Genomic DNA, 13,899 nt, shown 5'->3' with positions numbered 1-13,899 from the left:
GAGGGAGGAAGAAGCAGAAACAACCCAACAGGTTCATCGTGGAGGAAATAAAGAAATTTGACAAACTGCAAATTCAAGATGTGAAAGACAGATCCCAGGAAGCAGTAAGCGAGGCCAGGAGATATGTGCTGTAGGAATTCAGAGCCAGGTAGGCAACAGGCGATGGGGTTGCACCTGCACAGCCCCACCAGCATCTCCCCTCACATCCTCCTCTATTTCAGCCAAGACCCTTTCCAAAAACCCACTGGCTTAATTCACAGCTGAAATAATGGCAGCATCTACCCAAATGTGGATTTCGGGTTACTGTTACATTCAGGTCTGCTGGCTATGTGCACGACAGACTCCGAGGGAGAACAGCAGCCCCGACTTGAGGCAGACACATTGATGTAAATGTAAATCCAAGAAACTCCAGGAATAGTTGAAGGCCCTTTTCACTCCCTCCATGCTCCTCCTCTTTCCCCTCCCTACCCCATATACTTCTAGTATAGAAGAAAAATGGTTAGAGGTACAATAAAGAAAGCCTGATCTAATTACACTGGAGTACAAAAAAAAAAAAAACAAACACCAAAACTTCAAATACACAACGATTAAGCATTGCTAGTACAATTACTTAATCTTAATCATGCAACACAGCATTAAACTTACTTGCTTCTTGCTGTAATATGGCAACTGAATCAAATGCTTAAAAAAGAGCCTGACAAAACCCACAGTAAGTGGGATGAAATGAGGAGAACAAGAGAAAATTACACCCAGAGATCAAGCTAAGTTGGAGATGCACAAATTCACCTGTCTGAGAAGATCCGCCCTCCTTTAGCAAAGCTCTGCAAGCTAAAGTTTCAAGCAAAAAAGCTGAAGTGGAGAAAAAAATTCCCACTTTGTAACAAAGTTTTATGTGCTTGGCACTGCTAAAACTTGTTAAACACAGCTGCCGTCGGACAGACAGCCCTGCAGAGAGGACCCGTTATCAGTGCAGTGGGTTTTTAATTTGTCTAACAATTATTCTCAGGTTTAGAATCACATAGCTATTGAGGACTTGCTGGCCAGCCAGAGCAAACGCGTACTGCTAAGTGCACGTACTGGCTTTCTGCTGTTTATACCTTCTCCTGTAGGTGTAATTTCACCAGATTACACCAGATTTGTGAACGCCAAATATCACATTATCTGCCAAAGATGGACTCTTCCAAGATACAGGGTCCATTTACCGAACAGTAACATCCAAAATGCTTCCAACGTACAGAATCCCATTTTAACGTTGTTCTGGAATTAAAGCAGAAACACAGCAGGACTCCCCTCTCATAAGAGCATATGGCATTTTAAAAAGCAGCACATTACCAATTCCCACAACAGCCATTGAGTCATTCAATAGAGGCTCAGTTTATCTTAGTTCTGTCTCTCCTACCTAAGCACACGCTCCATACACGACGGGAAGAGTGAAGTTCCTCATGGTCATAAGGAGGCAAGTTGTATCTCATTTATATTAAAGATTTACACACTTTTGATGAGTTTTTCAGACACAGTTGATGACAGCCCAGCACTGCCGAGGTTATGTACTGGCCAGTGATGGGGAAAGAACTCAAAAGAACAAGAAGTTCTTTCTGTGGAGCATCCTAGATCGCCTGTGTTTTACCAACACGCAAAGATTGCATGTCCTGCCAAACAATTTTAGGCATACTATGTATTAAAAAAACCACATTTCAGGAAGCTGGATGGCATTTCTTTTCTGTTCATATAGAGTGACAGACCATCACAGTCCATAAATTTTCTGGTACTTCGTCTCTAATGCTTGCTAGTGAAGCATTCGCCGGTACAGGGAGCCAGGAACTTGACTCAGATTTTAATTCATTGCTTATCATTCTGCAAAACTACTTCAGCACCCACCAGCTTCGTGCAATGGCTGTAATACCAAAAAGGCGAGCAGCGCTCTGTTGCAGAGAGAACCCGCGCTTGCATTGAAATTCTGCAGGCACATACCAGCTAGCTTCTGAATGAGGTTTACCCAGCCTTTCAGCTTTTGTTTAGTGCCCTCCACACATTGCTGGTAGTTACCGGTTCTGGCCAGAGCGACTCTAAGGTACTTTGGCTGGTCGTCAGGAACTAATTTTGTGCCACAGAAACTCTCTGCGAGTCGAATGGCTGAAAAATAGCAAGCCAAAGAAACGAGCACCGCAGTCTTTGCAGTGGCTGTGTTCAAACTCCAGTTTTGAGGTGGGTCTGTAAGGTCAACACCCTCAAGGCTTTCCTCCACCTTCTGCATGGAACAAATGTGGACTGCAAGTGACTTGTTTTTAAACACTTGAAGAGGAAGATAGGAAGCAACAACTAATTAAAAGGATCCATTGTCAGAAAAGCTGAAATACCAATACCCTTCCCAGGTTCATTCAGTCTGACGTACAGATTGACCAGCGTTGCCCTGTGCTGGAATTCATAGCAAGTGAGGCTCCTAGAGTGGGGTGTTGACTAGCAGCATGAGTCTCACCAAAATAAAAATTACAACATGAGCAGCTGAAGGGGATTTCAAGAGGTCACCTAACCCAGCTGTCAAAGGTTGGGGTCAGCTAAGCTTCTGCACCACCTTTAACTTTTCTTCATCACAAACACTAATTTCTTGCCCCCCACCGCCCTCTCACCCATTTTTCGCATAGCAACATAAAGGACAAGCAGGAATGGCCAGAACTTACATTTTTTGGCTCCTCCCTACGCCTTGCCCACATCTCATAACGGTTCGTTTCCCACCAGGGACCCAGCTCTCCAGTCCCCAGTGCAGGAGTCCCAAAGCCCAATCCTTCCCACAGGCATCTGCCAGGATCCTTCCTTTTTTGAGTTCTCTCCAGCAACAGAGATTTCACAACTCCCTTTTGGCAACAGAAAGCTTTTTCCAAAGCTTTCCAGCTCTCCCTTCTGTATCTTAGATCCGTAACTTCTTGTCCTCTCTACAGCCGGCATAGAGAGCAGTTCCCTCCCTTCTCTGCAGCAGGCTTTCAGGCGTTATCTATGTAGAACAACCTTCATTCTGTAAACCTTCCTTTTGGTAATGTCTTCTAGACATCCCTGTGAATTTTTTTACTCAATCTTTCTCACAGCTTTGTCCACAGGAAAAGGTGTCTCTTAAAAGGCAATGCCTTCAGCTGCATGCCATAGTCCAGCTCATGCCAAGAGGAATAATTTGACAGGTGCATGTATCCGTCCCCATCTAGTGTGCTTGCTTTTTTCTTTTGGGGTCAGAGAGAAGCAGAGGGTTTGGGGGTAATTTGCAACCACGTAAAACTGACTCATATTCAAGCTTGCAAACTGCTAAGTGGAAGCACTACGGTTTTGGTCATTATCAAACTAGTGTTTGGTAAGAATACAGGCAAGCCTAGGGCTTTCTTTTCCCTTAGATGGTTTGCCAACCTAGCTGTATTAACGAATAGCATTAAAGAAGAGACCCCAGCGTAAGCACAGAGGCACAGATGAATGCAGGCAATGATATCACCACAACTGAGGCTGTTGTGGCTGATCTTACTGAAGGAGAGGGATTAAGGGTACCAGCAAACAGACTCCTCCCTTCCAGACTAAACTGCAATCCCATTAGAAAAGATGCTGCCAACTTTTTTTCAGTGTTGATATTCCTATTGCACTGTGGAGGAGTAAGGAGCCAACCAGACAGGAGGTAAGCAGCCAGTTTTATTTGCCCTGTGACAAAATGCTCCCACCCAGGAGTACTCCACTGTTCCACTGCTCCCCATACGGGATCACGCAGGAGCCTGAATACACCAGAATATGGCTTCATTCCCTCTTTAGGGACCCAGATCTCGGGAATGTCAATGCCGATCATCAAGAAAAGGACAGGCCTTCTGGAGGAGCAGGGGAGGGGAAAAAAAAAAGAAAAAAAAAAAAAAGGAAAGCTGTAAGTTGGTTATTTTAGGTCACCCAGCAAAGCCAAAGCATGTGCGTAATGCTGCAAGGTTCATATTTAGAATTGAATTAATGAGGTTCAGAAAGGGAGCTTACAAATGCCACAGTACACTTCAGACCATTCTTAAAGCTTTTTGGCCTGAACCCATCACTCTAAAAGTCTGCGATTTTTTTCACTAAACCCATCCCTTCCACAAGCCTCCTTGTCACAGAGCAGCAATACAGTAGACATTTCTCTCCGAACAAATTAAATCCACTTTTTCTTGAAGGAGGAAGGTCAAGTGGATGAGGGCACTATACTTTAAAAAATGACATTAAAAAAATAATTATGTTAAACTATGTATCAGCACAAATTAAAGAGAGACTCTTTCAACTCACTTAAATATTCAATTTAAAAAAGCCATCTAGGCAAAGTTTTATTAAAATAAATCAACTAAGGAAACGCTTATTAAGCCAATCTGAAACTCACATTCCTTTTGGATGTTTCTTCACTGAAAAATAAGTTTTCACTCTGCCTTTATAAACCAAATCACGTCCTCAATGGATGTGCCTTCCTTCGCAGCAGCAGCAATGTGTGAAGAGCAATCAGTGCTACTTTCAAATGCAACACTGAGTGCGGTAAAGCTTCTGCCTCTTTCCTCACACAAAACCACATCCTCTGCCTTTCTCAGGCCCAGCAAGCCAAGTTATCCATAGATAACCCTTCCCGGCAGTTCACAGCTTCCTTTGGGATCCATCAAGACAGCTTTTGAATTGGTGTTGGAAAAATGAGTGCAGATGGACGTAAAGTACTGCCTTTCCACCTGTAATGCCTTGACAGAAAACCAAAGGTTCAACCTTCGAACCAGACCTACCGTACAGGTGCTTGACAAATGCCGAGATCACTGCATTTGTAGAAAATGTTTAAGGTTTAGGACACAAAAAAAAATTGTCAGGAAAAAAAACAATGCAAGAGAAAAAGAAAGAAAAGGATTATACCACTTTCTTTTGCTGATGTGAACAGCACATCCACTTTCTTTTCCTGAAGTGATGATGAACACTGTCTATCTGTTTTTTACTATGAGATATAACCAGGATGATACTGTGAACATCAGTTCATCAGGTAAAGAGCAAAACAAGGAGACTTGGGTTTTCTCCAGTAAAGCTGATGATACCTTCAGATCCTGGAAAGCTACAAAGCCTGCTTTCCAAGCTACTACATAAAATTCCCTTTCATACCACCAATACTTCCGTCAGCTATCTTTCGCCAGCGTGACACTGCTACTGAAAAGACAACAGACTACTCCAGCAGTGTACTGGAGTATACTATAAAAAACCTATAGTACTCAGACTAAAATGAAACTTTTCAGCCAGTAAAGCTTATTTCCTTATTAGTAACTTGCTAGCTAAAGCTTATAAATTAAAAAAAAGAAAAGTACCACCAAGAGGGCTCTGGTATAGGCACAGCTGCACCCAGGAGAGCCTGCTAGCAGTACATATCTCATAGCGTAAGCACACATACATGTTTCACGGACACATCTTCATTTTAAGATTATACGGTTCAAAAAGCTTTCCCATGAATTAAGTTATGGTCCTCAATTCACAGCCATGGCCACAGCTGCAACAAGCAAGGTGAAGCATTGCTGTTTTTAACCAAAGTTTTCATTTCAAATGCAAGGCTGAGTGCCTTTTCTAGGGCTAAGCAGGACCCAGGCAGCCAAGAAGCATGTCTGTACCAGGTCAGAGCCAAGGTCCACCCCATCTCACGACAAGTCCCCAAGCAGTGGTCAACAAATTATGGCCAGGGAAGAGCTGTGGAGCAAGGCAAGCATATTGCGATCCTACTACCGTCTAACCTCCCAGCGTCTAGCGATTTGCAGCCAAAGCACTTCTCAAGGCAGAAGCAGTGCCGCTGCCTTTGGAGTTCAGCATAAGGCACACTGCTGTTAGGCTTGTTAGAAAACTAATATGAACTCGGTCCTTTCAAGAGTGGGCAGAGGGAGGGTGCTCGTCAAGTGTTTTCTGATGAGTATTTGGGCAGGAAAGCTTGAAAGGAATCCAGCAGCCTGTGGCAGCAACAGCTCTGGTACCATCAGAGAAAGGCATTGGGGAAAAATGCAACTGGAGAGTTAGGCTAGCCAGTTCAGTTTCCACCATCAAAACCAATTCAACTCAAGAGGACAAAAAGCAAACTACTCAAAGTACTTCATATTTCAGATTAAGCCATCTCAGTTCTTAATATAGACCATGTGAACATCCTTGCCACAGTGCTAGCTGTACATGAAACATCTATTTTCAAACGGTTGTCCTTTCTACAGATAAAAGCAGTAACACACACAAAGTCAACATGAAAAACATTTTACAAGTTTCAGAATAGTAGTTGTGAATAGAGACTGCTAAAAGGCATGGCATCCTCTCCCTTGAAGGAAAGCTGGCCATGGGGTGTCCAGGAAAGCAAGATTTATTTGGTTAGGAAAGTAAAAGACATACACACAACTGGGAGACGAACGCTTGCATTAGGCATTAAAGATGCATGCATCAACCACACAGCCATGCATCTCTGCTCAGCCGGGAGGAGGAATATGTGCCTTACTGAAACCTGATTGAACACTACCAGTCAGGCTAACAGGTTTAAAAATCTACCTTTATCAAATAAACTGATTATAGCTGTGCTATGTACCACTCTGTTAGCTATTAGGAAAATTTGGGTCCATAAGCAGCCTAGCCTATACCACTACCAGGAACGCTGACACAGCAGGAGAAGACTGAAAACCGGTAACACTAAACCATCATATGAATTATGTTAAGAGGCTGGTTTTGAACCAGCACATAATGCACACGTTTCCACCATCCTGTTCCCCTGAAAAGACCAAATCTGCATTTGAAGTGTCGACAACTTTGAATCTCCAGGAAAAAAAACATTCTTTGTACAAAGTCAAGCTTAGGCAAATCTTGCGACAGTAATTAGACACTGCCTCCCCAAGCCATCTGCTGTGGCATTTGTAACTCCTGGAGGGGCAGCAGGCAGAGCTGGTGGAAGAGAAGACAACACAAACATTATCTCAGCAGCCAAAGCCAGGCTGTACAGAAAAGCTGCGATGTGGGTCTGACCTGAACAGGAATTTACGTCTGGGTTACCCAGACCTCCTTCAGCTTGCAGATATCGCCAATGTTCACACAGCAGGAGGAAACAGCTGGGTCTGCAGCCTTTTCAGATCAAAGGGAGTCAGGAGCCCAGCCTCAAGGCAACTCCTAACCCTGACCAAGCTCAGCCTGGCAAGAGCCCAGAGGGAAGAGTCCCACCAGGACCTCAGCCCACAGTGAGCAAACTTGCACTCTGAAGTCAGTCTGAGCAACCCAGCTTTCACACACGGACAAATTTACAGACACCAGCACAGCCAACAGCTCTACACATCTCTCCTCCAAGAAGTGACACCAGTAACATGGCAGAATAATTTAGAACAAGCTAAACTCATCCTTTATGAGAACGCATAGGGTCCAGCCTAATGTACGCACCTGCGTGCGGAGGATGACTGCATCTGCAAAATGTTTTCATTGGCACAGGCGCAGTTAGAAGAGGCAGAGACATGTACTCACCCAGCCCTTGCTAACATAACCACAAGTTTTAGCAGAGGGCCAAGCCACGGGCACTTTGAAAATCCCACTTTCGCAGTACAGCTGGAGACAATGCCGATTAATTGTTTTGCCATCCATAAAAAAATCACTACAATACTCACTTCATAGGGTTGTCACAAGCATTATTTAACATCTCTGAAGAGCTTTGAAGAAGAAATAGTGGCTATTGTTCTGAGTACCACAGAACTTGGAAAGATCTCACATGAATTTTGCATGACCGTGCATGTGTAACAGTTGCAGGACCAATATATTATTTTTCTCCACAAAAAACAAAAGCCTCACTGAAGCTCAGAAGCTCATTTACTCTAGGCAACACTTCTGTCAGAAATGTATCTTGATTTGCTCATTAATATATCCTAAACAGATATCAACTTTGACTATGTAATTAGTAGATTCAGGTGCTTTTCCTAATCTTTCTTAATTAAGGGAAACATCGCATTTTTGACAGAGAACTCAGTTTAGGCTGTCAGGGTTCCTAGCACACACACTATAATTACCTAAGTAAATGCTATCACACAAGAACAACAGCGGGCCGGGGTGGGGGGGGCGGGGGAGGAGGAGAGAGAAGGCAACGAAAAATTTCACCGAAATCCCATTTCCTTTACAGTAAATGAGAAAGTCTGTCTGCACGGAGAAGAGATGCCGCACAGAGAAAGAGGCAAATGTCACATTGCTTAGTTTGACCGTTAAAGAGCTCTTTACACTGATGCAGAAACATTGTAAAGGTTTTAAATACTTCTTCTTCCATGAATAAGCAAATACACAGGAGGTGCTGGATTCTTAATGTTCTGCCATACACTCAGATTCACCTCTTCTGTAAGGAAAATTTCTATCATTTCATTCCAAATGTATAAAGAACCTATACGCCCTTTCATTCTCTTAAAACATACGGAGCTCAACACCTAGCACAAAGATAAGTATACATTTTTTTTTGAGCAGTCTCAAACTACAGCGGTAACCACCATTAAGCAACAAGGCTGTACCCAGGGTGAAGACCAATCTGGCTGAGAGAACTTCCACCACATCAAAGCTTCAAAGGATCTTTAAACTCTTTGGGACATAGACCACATCTTTTGTTTGGAAAGCAAACACCACGTTACTGATACTACTGCAAGATAAACAACAGCATTAGGACTAGTCAGTACATCGGCTTTCATTCCCCATCCAAGACGCAACAGAAAGCTGCTTCTCTTCTTTATTTCATCCTAGCTCTCCACCAAGGAACTGGCACTTACGGGTGTGCAAAAAAAATGCAGCATTGCAGCAGCAAGCCTTACAGAGCCAAAGTCCCAAGTTCTCTGATCCTCAGGGGAACTTGCAGCCCAAAATTACATGCCTGGTTTCCCTAGAAAATGCATTGAGGAAGTTGCATGCCTGAGAACAGCAGGGAGCAGAAGAAGAAAAAGAAAACAAACAAACAAACAAACAAAAAAAAGGGGGAAAAAAAAGTGACATGAGCAGATGGGCTGATTAACCAATAGCACACAGCAAGGAGATGAACCATCAATCCCAGCTTTCCCCAGGTTTATGTCTGGTAGAGATCAACAACTTCAGGAGAAAGTTCAGAGTGCCAAGACTATACCGACCCCCTCATAAAACACAGGCATGAAACAGAAAGGCTAGACACATTGGTTCCTTTGCCCATCGGTTTGATGGGCAGCATCCTCGTGTAGTTTGAGCTTTACATCATTTTGATACAGCTTTCCTTGCCTTTTCCCTGGAAGATATCATAACCTTCATCCAGCACCTCCCTGGTAACGCACCAGGGCACCCTGGCACAGCCCATCACTGCCCTCTCCTACTTAAACTGTTTGGGTTTTGCGTGGTTTTACAGTCAGAAAAAGTCCCTGTGGCTCTTGGTTCCTCTTTACAACACCAAATACTCATTTTGACGAGGACCAGAACTCAAGCCTCCCGCTTCCCAAGATGAATATCCCATCTACTACACCTCAGTTATGCTGTCTATCCCAGGCCAAGTTAGACAGCTACAAACAAAGACACAGCAGCAGGCGATGCTGTTGTGAAGGTCTGGATCCAAAGGTAGCACTGGTAGATTGGTCTTTACAAAAAGAGATCAGCATTTCTTTCATTTTTGCCATGATTCGTGTGTAACAGCTGTAAGTGCCCAGCTTCTCATCACTGTCATGTCTTGCACACTCCTAAATGTGTCCAGACTCAGAGGTTCAAGCAAATTTTACAAGTAAATCACAGGCATCCACTGATTTTAGGAGTATCAAAAAACAGATAAGTAAGGGTTTGTTTCCTTCTTAACTATTTGAAATTAGGACTGTTACAACTAATAAACCAAAACAGGAAACATAGATTATTCATTTGGTGCACCAGCAAATTAAACACTTTCTAGATGATCTTGATTTTACCTATAGATGCCCGCGTCCTAGCGACAATCGGTCCTCAGCTTAGGTGCTGACTCACTCCTGGAAGTCTGACATGATCATGCATCAGACGGCAAATTGATTTTCATGTAACACATTCAAGAGTATCTTCATCAAGCGTCCAGCAGAGGCCTTGGGATTAGCATTTCTTTTTCTAATCTTATATTGGTTAATATCTTAGGTAAATACAAAATTTGGATAATGCCTTCTAATGCCTCTCTATTCCCTTCCTTTTAGTTTTACGTAAAAGGATGGTATCAATTATTTATTAAGGGCTACCCACAAGCAAAGGTTCCCTGGTATTAGCCTGAAACACAAGCACAGACAGAGAATCCTTATTACTAGGAGCTCAGCACCAGAAGGTAGTGGAATAGTCTGAGATACAAGGAAATTTTGGGTTCCCTTTGCTTTTTGTAATTTCTTTTGTTCTTCATCTTGTAATACTCAAGGTACCAATTGCCTAGTCACCTGTTCTTTGTTCAGGCACTGACTATAAACAGACTAATACGCATGCACCAACACTCAGTATTAACACTAAAAAAAAACCCACTGAAAGAAAAGGACATTTTTAGCCGTTACAGAGGATAATTATGTTTCTTTGCCAATATCTTGGCTATCCCTAGCAAGAACTACATTCTCATAAGTCAAAGGAAGAAGACTTGAATGCAACCTTTCTTTGGGTTTTTTGTATTTGCATAAAGCGTAAAAGCAGCCTACCATAATTTATCATAAATTTAGTCTAGGTGAACTCACTACAGTTAACAGCAATACTTTATTCATACCAGTTCCCCACAAAACATAAGCTTCAAATCCAATTATTCTGTAATAGTTTTGTAAGTAAACAAAACACCATTTAGGATTTGAAAACAATACATCTTTCTGCAAACAGAAGCAGAAAGGAAAAAAAATGAAGCTAGCACAAGGCTATGCAATAGTTTCATTCTGTAAGAAGATTAACACAGGGCAAAAAGCTTTGGCTGGGAAAAGGACACACAAATTGCGCTAGTAGAGTTCCCTGTAATTTTAAGTGGAATTTTGTCCTATTTGTTAACGCATCTCTTCAGAGATAAAAGAAATCACGCTGGGAAGAGGAAACGGCATCCTTGTTTCTGTCCAACATTACCTGAGCTAAAGCCCATTCTGATTTCATGCCTTGTCAGGTATCAACTCATGGGCCCTCAACCGAGCTATCTGCAACGTGTTGTAAAACTGCCGTACAAAGTTTTGACAAGTGGTCCTGCCGTTTTAATCTGGCTCAGCAGGGACAATCTGGTCAGGTGTTCTTCCTGTGCTTGTTGAATTCAAGCTATATTTGGAGACCAACTGTTCTCTAGCCTGCTTTCTCCAGCTAAGTGCATGTATAGGGGCGGAGAGGTGAAGGTGGGGACTTTCTTAGAGCACATAAGATTGTCCTTAAAAAAGGTACTAAATGTACACATAATTTTAATTGCGAAGATTAAGTAACAATAGACGTGAAGAGGAAGAAAACTAGAGTACACAGAAGGGAACTAAAAGACAAGGCTCCTGTGAAAGTTACAGGAAAGACCAGAACATTTACGTTTAAAATGCAAGGGCCAGAACTGCTCACAGCACGAGGAGCCCTGTAACAGCCCCAATGCTCACTGCAGCAAAGCAAGTTCACTGCAGGTTACAACAACACATAATTTTAACTTCATCATCTTATATACAACTGCAGTCTAGAAAGAAAATGAATGGAAACTGTACGGGTTTTACTACTTGTAGACTCAAACTTGGGAAAAAAAATACACATACCTATCTGTGATTATGTTGAACTTCACCCAAACGACCTGTAGTTCAAGCAAAGAGCCTCAAGTGCAGAGCGTCACCGCGAAAGAGATACTGCCAAGACAAGTGGAGAGCTTACCGCTTCACTCCCAAACACGCCTGTACATATATCAGCAATTGACTGACGGCAAACATGCGATCTTGGACTCCAGCCTACTCCTCTTAGAGCAAGAGAGAGGGAAAGGCCATGAAGTTTATTTGGGACTTGAAATTAACAAGTGCGATAACACGACGAGCTAATGAGATTATTATTGCTTTGAAGAAGGAGCAGCAAGACTATTGCAAACACTGCCACTTTCCTTTACCCTTCCACACCTGCTCTCTGCCTAATCAAGGAGGGGAGATGAAGATTCAAAGAGGAAAAAAAATCAGAGGGGAAGAATATGTAAGTTTGGCATCGAATAGGTAACAGTCTCAACACCAAAGTTCCCTTAGAATTAAAAGCTATAAGGGGATCGTCAATGCGCTTACTGATTTAGGCACCTACACATTAGGTTCACAGCATATTAAATCCATCAGCATCATCTGAGCAGCGTCCAGGCACAACAGCATCCTATCTGCTCGCCGCTCCAGGATCAATAGCGTTTGCTCTTCTCCATTTTGCACCGGCAAGCCGTGCACCCAGGTACAGCCTGGCTCTTCGGAAACCGGCTTTCCTTCTGTTTTCTGGTTTGTTTTGTTTTAAACCGCTCTCCTACTCCTCGCCCATCCTTCCTTCCCCTCTCCTCTCACGCTCAGCGGGGAGCCCCCTGCCACCCTCCTGCCAGCCTCCTTCACCCCGCACCCCCCGGAGCGCGTCCGTCTCACCCGAGGAGGGATCGGGGGGAGCGGGGGTGGGGGGGGGCGAGGGATCCATTTCAGCCGGGGCCCGGCCGCGCCGGCGGGACCATCGCGCCCTTCCCCGCGCCGCCGCCATCCCCCCCCCCCCGCGTAGCCCCCGCCGCCGGGCCCGGCCCGCCCCCCTCCTCCGCCGGCGCACAAAGGGCTGCGCCCGCCGGTAGCACCGCGGCCGCCGAACCGAGCCGGGCCCGGCACGGCTCCTCCGGTTGCCGCCGCAGCGGGGGGCGGCGCGCTGGGGCCTTCCATAGAGGGGCGCCCGGCGAGAGCCGCCGCAGCCACCGGCAGCGCCGAGGCGGGGGGTGCTGCCCTGGCCGCGGAGGGGCCGGCACGGCCACGGTACGGGAAAAGTCCGCCGCCCGCCTTTCCCCCCCGGCACCCGCGCCCGGGCTCGGCGGAGCGGCACCAACCTGCAGTCCCCGCCGCCGCCTCCTCGGGAAGAGCCGGAGCTGCCTCTGCCCGCCTCAGCCTCCAGCCCCGGGGCGGGCGGCCTTGCCCGCCTCCGCCTGCTGCTGTCCGCGCTGCCCCCCGCGGTGGCGGCGGCGCGGGGCTGCCCTCGGGAGGCGGGGATGGGGCGGGAGGCGGCGGCTGCGGGAGCCTCGCTCATTGAGTGTGGCAGCCCCAGCTGTCGCCGCCGCTGCTCCCCGCAGCCGCTACTTCCTGTGCAGCGATGGTTCAGTTCCTCCCGGGCCGCTGGGGGCAGGAGAGCCGGGCGGAGGAGAAGGGGAAGGTCGGGTCAGCTAGCGGGGGCGGTAGCACCCGCCGCCGCTCCTCCTGCTCGTCCCGGCCCCGCCTCAGCGCTGCCGGCGCGGCGGGACCCCCGCCGACCGCTCTGCCGCCTGCGCCCCCCCCAACCCCGCCGCGGAGCGGCCGCCAGGGGGCGTCGCCGCTCCCGCCCGAGGCGCCCCGTCGCCGCGGCCCCGCTCCTTCGGGGACCGTTGGCGGCGGGCGGGGGGAGGGGAGCGGAGCCGCTGTGCCCCGCCGGCGGCTATGGGGCGATCGCCCGGCCCGGGGAGGGGAGTGCGGCGCCCCCGCCTGCCAACCGCTCGGCCGGGGCCGAAACGCCGCTCCCCACTGATGAAAGCCCGCTTCCCGGCGGGGAGGTGTCAACCAAGCTCCCGGGTACGTACAGAGGGGCCGGGGGATCTGTGTGGAAGGAGCGCGAAGATGGCAGCGTGAGGAATCAATCAATAACGGAAATTCTCAGTAACGCAGGAAACCGCTACGTAACGGTATTAATAAATAACGATACCATGAAGGAAAAAAAGGGTGAGATGGGGGCTGTCAGCTGCAGGGGCGGACCCTCCGCATGCAGTCAGTCGGGTGCCCTGCCAGGGGCTGGACTTGGTGGAAG

At 46.4% G+C, this 13,899-nt stretch overlaps 1 protein-coding gene across 2 annotated transcripts in view; it reads right to left on the bottom strand.

The window, feature by feature from the left end:
- The window catches only part of AGPAT3 (1-acylglycerol-3-phosphate O-acyltransferase 3), a 94,161-nt gene extending 81,005 nt beyond the window's left edge, over positions 1-13,156 (bottom strand). For both annotated transcript variants that reach the window (XM_086766047.1, XM_086766037.1), the window contains exon 1: positions 12,956-13,156. The gene's annotated coding sequence lies outside the window, so the exon portion shown is untranslated. The remainder of the gene's footprint in view (positions 1-12,955) is intronic.
- Between the last annotated feature and the right edge of the window lie 743 nt (positions 13,157-13,899).

Source organism: Chlamydotis macqueenii, chromosome 1, assembly GCF_036417535.1.
Source record: "Chlamydotis macqueenii isolate bChlMac1 chromosome 1, bChlMac1.mat, whole genome shotgun sequence".
NCBI classification, from domain to species: Eukaryota; Metazoa; Chordata; class Aves; order Otidiformes; family Otididae; genus Chlamydotis; species Chlamydotis macqueenii.
Note: the sequence above shows the minus strand (reverse complement) of the source record. Positions and strands in the feature narration are given on the sequence as shown.